The sequence below is a fragment of the Nelumbo lutea genome, chromosome 2, assembly GCF_056320005.1.
Source record: "Nelumbo lutea isolate HS-2025 chromosome 2, American lotus-T2T, whole genome shotgun sequence".
NCBI lineage: Eukaryota > Viridiplantae > Streptophyta > Magnoliopsida > Proteales > Nelumbonaceae > Nelumbo > Nelumbo lutea.
In genome coordinates this window covers 40,859,253-40,875,168 of record NC_142685.1, presented here as the reverse complement: position 1 = coordinate 40,875,168, position 15,916 = coordinate 40,859,253, and the positions used below count along the sequence as shown (strand labels likewise).

The 15,916-nt window shown below is 40.1% G+C and overlaps 1 protein-coding gene across 4 annotated transcripts in view; it reads right to left on the bottom strand.

Moving 5' to 3' along the window:
- Positions 1-13,112, bottom strand: part of LOC148870064 (LisH/CRA/RING-U-box domains-containing protein) — a 50,238-nt gene extending 37,126 nt beyond the window's left edge. Inside the window, exons 1-3 of one of the 4 annotated variants that reach the window (XM_088973364.1) lie at positions 12,784-12,961; positions 12,578-12,693; positions 12,207-12,287 (exon numbers count right to left, since the gene is read on the bottom strand). The gene's annotated coding sequence lies outside the window, so the exon portion shown is untranslated. Of the gene's footprint in view, positions 1-12,206; positions 12,288-12,577; positions 12,694-12,783 lie in introns of all 4 variants that reach the window. The other 3 variants (XM_088973365.1, XM_088973362.1, XM_088973363.1) reach the window with 3 other exon arrangements.
- Between the last annotated feature and the right edge of the window lie 2,804 nt (positions 13,113-15,916).

Genomic DNA, 15,916 nt, shown 5'->3' with positions numbered 1-15,916 from the left:
ACTCCTTTGCAAGGAGTTTGAGTCCTTAGCAGTTCCAAGGTGATTTGTAGATGTACTAGGTGTTCGTCCCATGTAGCGCTATATACAAGTATATCATAAAAAAAAAACGAGTATAAATTTGTGCAAATGGGATCGAAATATATCATTCATAAGGGCTTGGAACGTAGCTGGCGCATTGGTCAACCCAAACGGCATGACCAAAAATTCATAATGCCCTTCGTGTGTACGAAAGGCAGTCTTGTCGATGTCTCCCTCATGGACCCGTATTTGATGATATCCCAATCTCAGGTCTAGTTTAGAGAATATGGTGGCCATGCCGAGTTAATCTAGTAGTTCATCGATTACCGGTATGGGAAATCGATCCTTCACAGTAATGTTGTTCAGAACCCTATAGTCTATACAAAACCACAATGTCCCATCCTTCTTTTTCACAAGTAATACTGGCGAGGAGAATGGGCTTTGGCTGGGTTGTATAATTTTTCTATCAATCACATCTTGCACTTGCCTCTCGATCTCTAGTTTCTGAAAATAGGGGTAACGATAGGGTCTTACATTTGTGGGTGCAGTTCCGGGCAGCAATGGAATAAAATGATCATGGGCACGTTTCGGTGGTAGTTCCTTAGGTTCTTGGAAGATCAGTGAGAACTTCTGATGTAGCTACTATAGTTGTGTGCGGCCTTCTTTGGATATGCTTCCTTGGGCTAGAATGGGGTCGTTCCCATGAGAGGTCGTTCCCATGAGAGTCTATCTGCATTAATATGATGTGGGTTGGGTCTGCTACCCATTTCCTTAGGGAGGCGAGACTAATAGGTCCTGGATCCTTGGACAGCTGCCCTTGCATATGCACATGTGAGCTCCCCACTTGAAAATCCATGGTGAGACGGGCCCAATCACATATCACCGCCCCTAGTTGCCTTAACCATTGGACCCCGAGAACTACATTTGCTCCATTGATTTCTAGGGGGTGTAGATCTACCTCGAACTCAAGTCCTTGTATCTTCATCTTTAATTTTGTGCACGTACTGTCGCACACTAGGTTGCTCCCATTAGCTACGTGCACCCGGAAGGCAGTGCATGGTTGGACTATAACCCCGAGTTGTCTGACCAATGTTTGGTTAATGAAATTGAGACTACTGCCACTGTCTATCAGAACCAACACATGGCGCCCTTGTACCAGTTCGGTTACTCTCATAGTTTGAGAAGATGCAAGACCGGTCAAGGCTTGTAGGGATACTTCCGGGTATTCCTTTGTCCATTGCCCCCATTCTTGGTTGTCCATTGGCTCTTCAGTGTCTGTTGATTGCTCGACATATTCGGTTTCAGGTTGAAGGAAGAAAACTTGAGAGATCTTACAGCGATGGCCCGGCCCGAATTTGTCTCCACATGCATAACAAAGGCCCTTTTTCCCGTCGGGCTTGCATCTCAGCCTAGGTTAACCTCTTGGCTGAGTCGGGGCCTAAACCAGAGTTGGCGTCCTTGCCTGTGATTCCTACTCCTGATCTTGGCTCCGGTTTATCCAAGATACCTGGTCCTGGGTTCGGTATACCTGGTATGATCGCAGCTCCCAGAGGTTGATTAATCCTTCTTGCCCGATTCAGTTTGTCTTCATGTAGTCGAGCTAATGTTGCTGCTTCAAGAATGGTGGTGGGTTGCATGGCTTTTACCTCCAGCCGCAATTCTTCCCTGAGTCCACCAACAAAACTGCCGACAAGCACGTTTTCTGGCCAGCCTTGCACGCGCACAACTAATCTTTCAAACGCCATTTGATAATCTTGGACGGAGTCGGTCTGTCGTAGCTTAGCGAGGCTTTCATCATAGTTATCAAAGGCCGAGACTCCAAATTGCATGGTTAAGGCGTCGATGAAGTCTGCCCATATGGCTCTTGGGTGTCGTCACCGGTACCACTGGTACCAGACGATTGCCTCTCCTTCCAGGTGTGTCGAAGCTAATGGGACACGATCAAGTCCTTGTGTGTCGTGGTAATTGAAGTATCTTTCTGTTCGTAGAAGCCAGGATGCAGGATCTCCCCCTGCGAAGATGGGAAACTCAATTCTTGTTGTTCTTGATCCGCTTCGATGACTGGTGTCACTGCGTTCTTTCTGATTCGGCGTGGGTGGTGCATGTGCTAGTCGTTCAAGCAAGGATGCGAAGCTTTCTTTGATTTCTTTGACGTCAGCCGATATTCTTTGCATTTCTCCTCCCATGTTGTCGACTCTGTTATCCATTGCGAACGACCTTGTGCTTGGCATCTTAGCTCTGATACCAACTTGTTAGGTACTGCCTAACTCAGAGACTCTTTCGAAGGAGTCAGCCTCCTAAATGAAAGAAAGAGAGTGAAAGAAAGAAAGAGAGATTGTACTCCCAAATCGATAATCCCCTCCTAGCTTCCTTTCCTCGTTTATATACTGCTGTTACAATTCTGTTATACCAGCCTCTCCACTTGTCCAGTTTGTTAGTTAGTTTGTTCTAGTGGTTGGTTGTTAGTTACATTCTTTAAAGGCTGGCGTGGCCTTTTCTTGTACACTTGTATTCCCTTTATTTGTGTCTCAACGAATAATGTATTACTGATATACATAGATATGGAACTTCAAAATGGGTTCATGGTTAACTATATCAATTAGTCAACCTAGTCAACAGCATTAACACTTGGTCTTCCTAGGTGCTGGCAAGTTACTAATACAGTTGGTATCATCCTCAATTAACTAGTCAACACTTTAATAACACTGGTCTTGTCAACAGGTATTTGGCTAAAAACCAGTCATAGTCTGGTATTTGGGATGTTCACCAAAAACTCATAGATCCAAGGTTCAGAGTATTGGACGTATCATATTGTATCTTGGAGCTGCTGAAATGCCAAATACTTATAATTTTAAAGTTTGGTTGGTTTTATATGATATTAGATGACGTGACAGATGGTTTAACAAATTATCAGTGGGAAAACCAAGTTTCCAGAGCCTTGCCTAGGGTAACTTCTAATAACTGGCCTATTTCCATTGCCAAAGAAGAGTTGGGTGGTAGGGGATCCAGCACCTTTTAGATTTGAGAATATGTGGATGTGTCTCCCTGGTTTTATAGAAAAAAAAAAAAAGAATTGGTGGAATGAAAGTAATCCAAGTGTGAAATGGGAGGGTATGAAATTTCATTGGAAATTAAAGGAATTAAAATCTAGAATCAAAGAATGGAGTATTCAGCAATTTGAGAGACTTGAAGAGAGAAAATAGAAAGTGATTGGTCAAATTGAGGAGTTGGAAGCTAAGGAGAGTCAAGGGACATTTGAGGAAAAGGAATAAGGAGGAAAGATGGTCTCTAAGGAAGAAGCAGGAGGATCTATTGTTTAAGAAAGAAGTTAGTTTAAGGCAAAAATCCAAACATAAGTGGGTGAAGGAGGGGAATAGAAACACAAAATTCTTACATGCCATGGCAAATAGGAGGAAAAACTTTCTCTCTAAGCTTGTGATCGATGACGTAAAACTTCAACAGTTTGAAGTAGCAAGGACATTTGTGGATCACTTTAAATCTATTTATAGGAGACCCCTAAATGTTGTTCAGACCGGCTTCGTCCAAGATTATCAGATGGCGTTCAAAAGATTAGTTGTGCGCGTGCAAGGCTGGCCAGAAAACGCGCTTGTCGACAGTTTCAATGGTGGACTCAGGGAAAAATTGCGGCCGGAGGTAAAAGCCATGCAGCCCACCACCGTTCTTGAAGCAGCAGCATTAGCTCGACTACATGAAGGCAAACTAAATCGGGCAAGAAGGATTAATCAACCTCTGGGAACTGCGATCATACCAGGTATACCGAACCCAGAACCAGGTATCTTGGGTAAACCGGAGCCCAGATCAGGAGTAAGAATCACAGGCAAGGACGCCAACTCTAGTTCAGACCCCGGCTCAGCCAAGAAGTTAACCTGGGCTGAGATGCAAGCCCGACGGGAAAAGGGCCTTTATAATGCATGTGGAGACAAATTCGGGCCGGGCTATCGTTGTAAGATCCCTCAAGTTTTCTTCCTTCAACCTGAAACCGAATATGTCGAGCAATCAACAGACATTGAAGAGCCAATGGACAACCAGGAATGGGGGCAATGGACAAAGGAATGCCCGGAAGTATCCCTGCAAGCCTTGACCGGCCTTGCTTCTTCTCTAACTATGAGAGTAACCGGACTGGTACAAGGGTGCCATGTGTCAGTTCTGATAGTGGCAGTACTCTCAATTTCATTACCCAAACATTGGTCAGACAACTAGGGATTCCGCTCCAACCATGTACAGCCTTCCGGGTGCACGTAGCTAATGAGAGCAACCTGGTGTGCGACAATACGTGCACAAAATTAAAGATACAAGGACATGAGTTCGAGGTAGATCTGCACCCCCTGGAAATCAGTGGAGCAGATGTAGTTCTTAGAGTCCAATGGTTAAGGCAACTAGGGCTGGTGATATGTGATTGGGCACGTCTCACCATGGATTTTCAAGTGGGGAGCTCACAGGTGCATATTCAAGGGCAGTTGTCCAAGGGTCCAGGACCTATTAGTCTCGCCTCCCTAAGGAAACAGGCAGCAGACCCAGCCCACATCGTTTTAATGCAGATAGACTCCCACGGGAATGGCTCCATTCTAGCCCAAGGAAGCAGATCTGAAGAAGGCCGCACACAACTACAGTGGCTACTTCAAAAGTTCTCAATGATCTTCCAAGAACCTAAGGAACAGATTTCAGGTGGATACGCAAAGGGAATCACATCGAACCAGAGGCATTGGTGGTATGGTCAGGTCTCCCAATTGAGGATGCAACTCGGGAACCTTACTTGGATTTACACAATAGATTTCCACATCTTGACCTTGAGGGCAAGGTCACTTTCAAGGGAGGAGGGACTGTTGAGACACAAATAAAGGAAATACAAGTGTAAAAGAAAAGGCCACGCCAGCCTTTAAAGAATGTAACTAACATCCAACCACTAGAACAAACTAACTAACAAACAGGACAAGTGGAGAGGCGGGTATAACAGAATTGTAACAACAGTATACAAATAAGGAAAGGAAGCTAGGAGGGGATTATCGATTTGGGAATACAATCTCTCTCTCTCTCTCTCTCTCTCTCTCTCTCTCATATTCAGGAGGGAGGCTCCCTCGAAAGAGTCCCTGAGTTAGGCAGTACCTAACACTCTAAAATATTGAAGTCATAGCTCTTTCTTTTATCACTTTCCTCAACATTTTCTCCCACCTTCGTTCTCTACAAATGATCCTCCATGTTCCCCTTACTACTTACGAAGTTGGTTCACCACCTCTTTAACTAACAAAAACTACACATCTAAAGCGTTTTCAATTCCTTCCTTAGCCTCGTCCAAGACATTGTGAGAACCTTTTTCAAGAGATATAGTTCTAGCCCTGTCAGTATTCCTTCCTTGTGAAATGTTGATTTCATAAACCACCAAGGGTGCTTGGTAGTCAATCTTTTCTGAAGATGCATCAGTCTCCGAGAACCTTGACTTGCACAAATCAACGGAATGAACAAACTTAGTAATCACCCACTCCCAAATCCCTTCCTTCCTTTTTCTTTTAACAGAGTAGGGGTATCAATTTTTCAACATTATCACCTTTTGCCCTCAGTTGCTTGGTCATGCGCACCCACAACCACTGTCCACTAGGGGTGTCCATGGTTCAATTAACCGAACCATGGGCATATTTTGCAAACTGAACCGGTGGTGCTGGTTTTTTCTATTTCCCCAAACTGGTACCACCGGTTAACCGATCTGTCGGCTTCGGTTTTTTACCGGTTCGGTTCTTCAACTTTTCTGTTTTTTCTATTTATAATATACATTATATAAATATATGTATAATATTATATTATAAATAATAAATGATATATAATATATTATAAATATTTTAAAAATATATAATATATTTAACATATTTATAAATAGATTATTATAAATATAATAAATGTATACATTTATATATAATGAATATATATTTATATATAATATATAGAAAATCTTACATATATTAAATATATATAAAATATACATATAAATATATACCGGTCGGTTCGGTTAACCACCGGTTTTTATGTAGGTTAACCGAAAACTGAAATTGTCCTTCGATTTTTCAAAAATTCCAAATCGAATTGATAACCGCATTTTGCGGTTCGGTTCGGTTCGGTTTTTCATGGACACGCCTACTGTCCACCCTTAGAGTGAAGCCAAATTGCTTCTGAACGGATGTGATGGGAAACTTGCTTTTCCATGTCGACCCTCTTCAAATCAAGACTCTCTGAGAGAATAATTGGGGAAGACAATGGTTGAAAATTACCATCCTCTAAAGGCCTACTTAATAAGTAGCCTCAACTCACCTGGCCACTTAAAGCCTCACATGGTCTCCTCTTGTTTAAGCTGTCAACCCGGCCCGGTTCAATAAAATGTTTCTCCCTTTCCACTATCTGATTAGAACTCCTAGGCCCAACTTGCCCCTTTTTGTTTTTGTTATTAACCGGGCCCCTACTCAAGTCTAACGTGGACCCACCATGGGAATCTTCTACAGTCAAATTACTACCCTCCTTTTCTCTAGTTTCAAGACAATTTGAAATGTTTTCTCTTTCGAATAGAGTCCCCAAATGACCTTTGAAGTGTGACTTTTCAGATACCAAAAACGCTTGCCCCTTCAACCTTTCCACCTCCCCCAACATTCTCCACGTCACCCATCCCACCAATAAACCATCATCTTCAACCTTCGAACTCATCTTCCACAAAGGTGTTTCAGAATTCTGTCAAACACCAGACCTTCAACCATAAGCCGTCGGAGAAGAGATCAAAGACTCGAGGAATATCACTTGGCTTCAACCCCAAAACTTGAGCCTTTGCCGCCTTCAAATCTGAAAGATTATACTTAACAAGATTTCCTCCTAAAGTCTTGACTATTTTGTCAAGGGAACCCTGTAACCTCTGTAGCTGCTATAAGAACCAGCCTCTGTCTCCAATCTTCTTTCTCCTTGCTTAAAAACAATTTTTTCTGCCGTTTGAACTAGCAAAAACAAGCTTCGAGCTCAAACTTTCAGAATCTTCTCCCTTTGAGTCCTTTCTAGAGAAATGCAATTCAGGTGTTTCTCTCACAACTTCGCTGTAAACTTTTTTTTTGTCTACTGCAACTTTTCCTCTTGTCTTGTCAGCAGCTCCTGTAAACTATCAGTAGAAACCATCCAACCTCTTCTCTCCCTGCCCTCTGGAACGCAAATCAAAAATTTTCTATTAGCCCCAATGTACTCTGTAATGGAGACAAACCATCCTTTCACATTTCTTCTCATCTCTACTTCATAGCTTTTCCCCAATAGACCAAAGGAACTTTTCCAACCTTGTCTTTTAACAGAGTGCACTGTTCCATCAACAAAACCTTTTAGCCAACCAATGGCTTCTCCTATTAACATAATAAAAGCTTTTTTGTCTTCCCATATCTTCAGCATTGTTGTTCCATTGTTTGTTGCTTCCTCAAGAAGAAAATTTTTGCTTCAATCGCCAACTTCCTTTTCCATCTTTCTTCCCTCTGATATCATGATTTCACCGTCGAATAATCACCTGGTATAAATTTGGGCTTCCACAAATGCATTCAGCAAAAGACCCTGAAAATCCATTTGTGCCTTTGATAAACTGCCGGACATCATGCCAGCAAAAGACCCTGACTGTTCACATTAATTGTTGATGTTTTGGGCAGGCTAATACTAGGGCAGATTCTAAAAATTTGTTAAGGGGCTGGAGAGTACTGATCACCCATTTATAGTTTTTTTTTTGACGAATAATATATCACATTTCATTAAAATCAAGAGGAAATTACAGGCCGTTGGGAAGGTGCGAGATGCCACCTCTCCAAGACATGGAACCCAAAAAACATAAACCAAAACAACTATAGCAAGGAATACATGTATGCTACTACAAAATTACAGTTAAGCCCAAAACAGTGTTTCCCTATTTATCCCTTGTTTTGCCAAAGTATGCTCAAGGGCATTTGCTGATCTCCCCAACCAATGTACTATAACAGTCATGTTTCTTGTCAGCCATTTATATTTCTTGAGCTCGTTCTTGTAGACCAACCTCCTCTGAATTATTTAGCCACCCCACTACTATCTCAGAATCCCTTTCAATTAGCAACTGCTCCACTCCCAAGTTTTTTTGCAAGAATAACTCTTTGCAAGGCAGCTAACAATTCTGCTTTAACAGAATTCCCAACTCCCAATGGGCCAAAGTAGAGAAGAATAATCTCTCCATTCTCATTTCTCAGGACTCCTCCCAATCCAGAGAGCCCTAGGTTGCCTTGGCTGCTCCCATCAAAATTCAGTTTCGGGCAGTTTGTAAAGACTCTAGCTACTGCTGCAGTTCCTTAGACTTTAACCAATGTATTGCTCTATTCATGATGCAATCCTTCAAGGCCTGGCTGCTCCTTTCCTTCTCAGGGAATATTCTATTATTCATTTCTTCCAAAACTGTCCAAATCAAAGCTGCTCTTACACACCTCCACATGCTTCTTCCTCTTTTATGAGGCCAAGAGAAGGTAGATGGGTTGAACAGCATGCTTGTTTCTGATGTCATCTCCTACCAGCACCCGAATAAGGAGGAAGATAGAAATAAATGATAGAAATAAACGATAACAGTCCTCACCATGAGATCTGCAAAGAATACACCAATTTGGAGAGATACAGAGAAAGGGTCTTCTCTTTTGAAGGTTACCCATGGTGTTAACTTTCCCATGGCACACTTCCCAACAAAAAGCCATTACCTTAGGAGGAACTGACCTACACCAGACTTCTTTGCAAAGGAAAGCCTGTTGAGAGGAGGTGTTGCAAAGTGACTTAAAAAAGGAACCACGAGAACAGAACCCTTTGGGGTGAGAAGCCCAAATCCTGTTATCTAGCAACGAGAGATCTAACCACACTTTCCCAAGAAGGCAAAGCAAATTAGACAAAATCAACTACCACATCCGTTAACCCTCTACAAAAACCAAAGTCTCAAGACAAAACCAACAGAATTGAAGTCCCAAGACAAACAACCACACTTTGTCAAGGTGACCCATTTAAGGTTTGTGGATGATACATTATTGTTCTGCAAGGGTGAGGATATTAGTTGGGTCAAGAACCTAAAATTGGTGATTCAACTATTTGAGAAAATGTCAAAATTAAGAGTTAACTTGAGGGAAGATCGGAGGAGGATGGTGGTGAGAAATCTGATTAGAAGATTCAGCCAGAGGTGGCATGTCTTCAAGAAACAAAGCTGAAGAGGTTCGATGTGAGGAATAGGTTTGAATTTTGGGGTTCAAGTTGCAGGGAATGGCTGGAGCTTACTGCAATTGGTCTCTCGGGGGAATTAGTCACAATTAGGGATGTTTTTGGAACTCAACTACTCAAGAACGTAGTCTTGAGAGTTTTCTGTCACTTGTTTTCGGTCTCCTCTCAACACCAGATTGTCTGTAATGATCCTTTTATTTTAATGAAATCTTCTTGTTATTATCGAAAAAAATCCAAAAATCCATCTAAGAGGCTTTCTCTACCATAATAAATTGGCCTAAAGAACATATCAAAATCATTTCCTGAAGCAAAACTATAATTGCTGCTCTAATCACTTCTAGATAGCTAATATGCCGAAATATACTAGTACGATCCCCTCCTCTTGATCACTGAAATCACTTCACTGCTAGTATTTGATTTCCAAAGTAGCTTATTGATCACTGAAATCACCAGAAGCTCATACAGGTACAAGATGTCAAACTTGATAATAAACTTGAGAAAAAAATTATCAGAAAGAAAATGATACATTTACAACCTGAAATATATCAATACATTACTCAGTCAATATGCATATCCATCTTACCCACAAAGGAAATTCATAAACAGTGTCTTAGCATTGACCATCATTGGCCTAAATGAAGACCAAGATACATCTTCAAATTCAGGATGAACAAATAGCTAGTCCATACCGAAAGAATTAAAAATAGCAACTATCCTAATCCCTTCGTGGACTTTCCATCGAAGATTCTTTTGTTTCTTTCTTTCCACATTTCCCACCAAAAATTAAATAGAAGCAAACTCTATAATAATTTGGACTCCTTTCTTCTGGATGACTGGTTACTAGATGAGGATTGAGGAGATCCAATACCCTTACCATGACATTTGATCTACAATGACAAGGATTGAGTTGTGGGCTTGCAGCTATCTCTCTCAGACTTTCAGTTACCAGCTTTTTTTCAGTTCTCTCAGTTACTGACTTACCCTTATGGCCTAATCACTATGACTGTTGCCTGAGCTTCCTCTAAGATAACAAGTTAGAAATGTTGATTTTCTTTGTCACATTCGAATATCTATTCTCTACTGATGAATATAACAATATTTTGTATACAGAATTCCTACGACCCCACAAAAAAAAAAGGTTGCACAGCAATTATGAGATTTGACATTTAGTGCATAAAGATTACAGTATCTTATTGCCCCATTCAAGGTTCAAAATTTCAACACAATACACACTGTATTGGGTCTATTGTACCATATTGGCAGGTGGATAATACACCATTTTCAAGGAATTTTCCAAAAGGAATCAGTTTAAACATTATGTTTAAACTGACTCCAAAACATAATTTTGAAAAGAAAAAACAAAAAAAAAAAGTGATCTCCACCAGGTTCAAGTGTTGATACACCCTTTTCAGCATATTGGGATGTACCGATACTTTGAACCTCGGTTCCGTGGTTATCAACCTGTGAACTGGCCAAAGAGATGACCAGGTGCCATGGATCGAAGGCTCAAAATATCGATACACCCCGATATGCCAATAGATGCATATAGAGGTTTGACCAGCATGTGTGCTTTTTTTTTTTTTTAGTTTTTCTCAAAAGTTTACAGGGAGGCGGTGTTGCAAGGCCTACCACCTAAAACATAAAAAATTTAAAACATTTAATGTTTCATGTATTGGAGCAGGGCTGATACGATATTATACACTCAATGCACCCCAATACATGACAAAATTTTGAACCTTGCATGGATCAAAATTGCTGGCCTGAAAGATAGGACATTAAGGACCCAGATATTACCCCCCTCCATTTTCAAGGAATTCTGACTATCTTATTGCCCATATGTTCCCAATAATTTCTGCCCATCAAATTTAAGTTTTTATGCCTATACAGGTTTACAATGTTAGGAATAATAGCAAAAAATCTCAATATCTAATATACTATAAAAAATTGTTTATATGAGATGTGTTCCTAAGTCCCAATTTTTTAGGCTTGCCAAATTGAACTCAGGTAGGAATAACAAGTTCAATTCCAATGTCCAAGTCCACATGATAATGACCTCAGGTATGAATAACACATTCAAATCCTGGCAGTTTTGGTTTTGTATCTATCAAAAAAAAATTCCTGGTGGTTTTGCATGCGTCTCAAGAAAAATTCAAGTAGAATGTATGTTTTGGAAATGAATCAATGATTAGATAACCAAGCCTCTTCTAACGCCAATTTGGCAGGAAAAAAAACAACTTATTTTCTTTCATAAGTGAAAATCATTTTGTGGCCATCTTAGCAGGACTTTATTATCCATGAACAAACACATAGTCTTTGTAATACATGGAAAACAAATTTATTAGAAGGGTTAAGGTATGATATATGGAGACTTTTACGGATTGGAAGCAATAACATTTGCTTTCAGCTAAAATTGAGCCCATTGACAACAAAAAGGATGTAGAATTGAGTTCCTTGAGTGGACATTTCGTTTTAGTCAAATTTGAGTATATGGATAGCTTATTTCTTTCGAGGAGGCTTTGTGACACATCAGAAAGTATGCATTAACTTTTTTTTTCATTCAGAACTCAGAAGTGCGCACAAGGCGTTTTCTTAAAATTTGTTTCTTCTTTTTTCCTTTGCTTCCCCTTTACATCCAATACAAATTTTGTCAATTAGATAAACCAAATAAAAAGTGTTAAAAGTACTATGGTGTCAAGGCATATGGATGAATCTAGGCAACTCCCACCTAGGCATGAACTTTGGTAAAAGGAACCCTAGATCACTAGATTATTTTCCTGATTATAACAGCAAGCTGCAAACAGCAGAATTAAGAAATATTGAAGAATTAACAGCAGTAAACTTCACATGATAAAAGATACTAGATCATCAAGTTCATAAAATAATATATCAAGTTAAACAAACTTCTAATTTAAACAAATAACACAATAAGAGTAGGATTATGGTGAGACGCATACTACTTATAATGAGGAGCAACTCTATCCAATAAAGCAAGGGTGCCAGCTCAAATTGAAGCCTGGCAATTCGTAATGCCAATTCTGCAAAAGAAAATTCCTAATGAAAAAATGAATTAAATCACAATGAACAAAGGGGTCGGAGAGAAACCGAATGGGGACAAGGAGAAGATAGAGAAAAGGCGAAACAAGGGTATCAAGCCCCTGTTCTTGTTCACGCACGTGCACACACATAGAGAGGCCCCCACTTGCCGTTCGAACAGTGAGGAGCAGATCCCTATTTTCAAAGGCGTTGTTTTTGCTCTTACAGAGAAAATGGGGGGAGAGAAGGGGGCAGAGCGGTTGTGTGGAAAAGACGAAGAAAGATAAATAACCAGATCGAATTCGGTCTTCTTATCCAAACCACAAAGATCGAATGAGATTTTCAGTTTCGTCTTTTCCTTTATCCCTCTCCTTCGGTTTACACTGGTTCCAAAGTCCACGCCCAACCCTAAAACAAAGCTCAAAGAAAGAAGTCTTTTCCAAACCCTAAGGGAGGAGGATGAAGAAGAAGAGAAAGAAGAAAGGAGCAAAACCATACCTTCGATCGCCGGACTTAGTCCGTCGATAGAACGCTCAAGGAGTTTTTCCAAGGTTTCTCCCAGATCGAATTACGTTTAGTTGCAAGGTACGTATAGCTAAAGCGTATAGGCTGGTTTATCTCTATCTAAAAGGATTTAGAAAGAAATTCATTTTATGTTTCCCAACAAACGCAACCTAGGTTTATCTCTATCTTATCCATTTATATTTTACGTGTAGGCCTTATTCGTTTTTTAAGTCACTTCCACTCCGGTAAATACGCTTATTTAATTGGTTAAATGTTTGAGGATAATACTTGTTCGGATAATTTCACTTATTGTAATTTCGTATAAGTAATATAATTTTTTTTTATCCATAAAAATTAATATTAAAATGGGTAAATTTGTTTTATTGGCTGCGTTTGATAGCTGTGTAAAACTAAATTTTACAAAAAATTCCACTCCAACCAAACACTAATAAATCTAAACCATTATGAGAGTTTTACATCAATCTTGATTTACATTCTATTCAAACGCCAACAAAACCAAATAGACGTAAACTTTTACATTGATGATGTTATATATCACTTCCAAACGTAGCCATTATGCATTTATAAACATTTTCATATGAAAAGTTATTTACATCCACCATGCATTTGAAACATCTCCATGAATAATAATTTATAAGTATGGGAGATGTTTTCAATGCATGGTAAGATGTGCGTGTGAGGTTAGTGTGAGGAATAGATCCGGTCTCCTTAAAAATGGGGAGTTCATTCAAATCTCCATCCCACGGCCTGACGCCCCAAAAACCTCCCACACAATGGGAGGCCGCTAGCTGTCCTCCCACATGCATTCTCCTCTCAACACATGTAGAGCTAATAGGACGGCTATTAGTTCTAAATCTATACAAAAAATTAAAGGGAGAAATACAAATCAGTCCAGTTCAAAATTTACTAGGCCCAAAATACAGGGGGAATGCATCATGACCGTGAATTGATGCCAAATTCACAGGATGTGGTTTATAGGGGGAACATGGCTAGTTGTAGGGCGGGCTGGAATTCATAATTCTGCATCATGTGTTTCCCTACTTTTCCCATAATTAAAATCTCCCCCCTTCCCTCTTATTCTCTCGACTCATAGCCTGACGCCTGTGCAACCATGTACTCTGATACCATCGTCTCAAGCACCGATGACCGTTCTGGTAGATATATCGGAAGTACGAACCCGTCCCTCTCAACTCATATCCCTTTCACATCATTTTTTTTCCAATACAAAACACGAACCGGTGATCACTGGTGAGTCTTCCACTGCCAAAATGCTTTCTCCATTGGAAACAGCAAATCTTCAATCAATGCCAATCCATAGAAATATCCAAAGTAGGCTTCTGGTTTTTGTCAATATCATCGCTAAAGTCACCGCAATCCTACTGAATAAGCCTCAACAGGGAAAGACTCACGCACGTTGTGGTTGATAAAAGTTAAAGCCAATAGAGTAGCTTACTGACGTTTCACAACAGAAACACCCATCCTGCATAGTGAAGCAAGGGGACATCTGATGTTGCCCATATCCGTGATGGGAACTTCTGCACTACCCAATTGTTGGGTCTTGCCGTATTGAAGCTCTCGGTTGTGGTGGATCTATAGCCCGATTGAAGTAATTGGATGAAAAATCGCTTTTACAGCTCGAACAAGGTGCCTAGTCGGAAGACTATAAAGTTGCAATTCCAGCTCCGCCCTTGCACCTGAAAAGAAGCTGACACTATTTGCCCTTCGCCTTGCAACTCTTGAAAAAGCGGCCAATGGAGTGGTTTTGCTATCAAACTAGGCAAGATGGATTTCTGGTTCGTCACTGCTATTCTCTTAATCGAGGGAACCAAGATTTTCAGCCGAAGTCGTGAGCTTGAATGGCAACATCAGTCTATAGATGTTGGGATATATAGGTAATTAAGACAATGATTTAGCTATATAAAATCCATTAGCTAAATAACAAATTTTGTTCCATTTAAATATTGGCAACTTTTTCCTTAGGTGTAGAAAAGTTATTTAGCCACCTATGTAAGATGGGTTTTACTTGCCTAAGTAAATATACTAAGGGCAAAACAAATTTTCCATGAACACCAAAAAAAGAACATGGGTATCTTGATCATCCAGAACCAAAATCTTATTGACCAACTAACTTTCCCATACTTAAAATCCAAAAATAGAATAGGCCCCGACTGTTTCCACCTAAAATGTTTTGGATCGATCAAAACAAATTGGCATACGGCTGTTTTGTATGTGTGAAACTAATAATTGATATTTATAATTAAAACATCAAATTGATGTTTCTCAACTAATCATTATAGCTGAAGTGACTTATATGCAAAGTGACAATACATATACATCTTTTATCAATTTATATTAATCAACCCAAAACTACACTTCAGGTAGAAGATGATGATTACAGGGGCGTAGCCAGGGGACCCAGGGGATGAGAGAGATATGGAAACCGTGAGAAATGGTATCAGATCAAGTGCTTCCGTAGGAGATGAGAGAGATATTTGATAGTTGCAAACTGAATTACGAAAGAGACAAACAATAGATTCATTTCATTGCTCTACTGATTGTATGAATTGGGTAAGGGTCGGGTGGTTGCCGGTGATCCTTCCGTCTGTGTTTGTATTGAAAAATAAAATAAAATAAAGGATGGGTGAGAGATGAGATGAGAGGGTCGTGTTCGTACCTCCTGTATATCTGCCGAAAACCACCGTCGGCGTCGGAGATGATCGGATAGGAAGAGTGCAGGGTTGCACAGGCGCCAAGCCGTGAGTCGAGAGAATAAACTATTCAGAGTTAACAGACGGGCTAACAGCCGTCCCATTAGCTCCACATGTGCCAAGGAGAGAATGCGTGTGGAAGGACAGTTGGCAGCCTCCCAATGTGTGGGACGTTGCAAATTTGAACTCATAAATGGGTAAGCTTTACACAGTTAAATGAAACTAACTTTATCGTGGGTTTTAAAGTTAAAAATTGATAAATAATAGAAAATAATAAGAATTAGGTTATTAATAATATTAGAATGATCATTAAAAAAAACATAAGGATAAATTAGAAAGACCCCCTCAACTTTTACATTGCAACAAATATCCCCTCTTGGTAAGTCATATGATAGAAA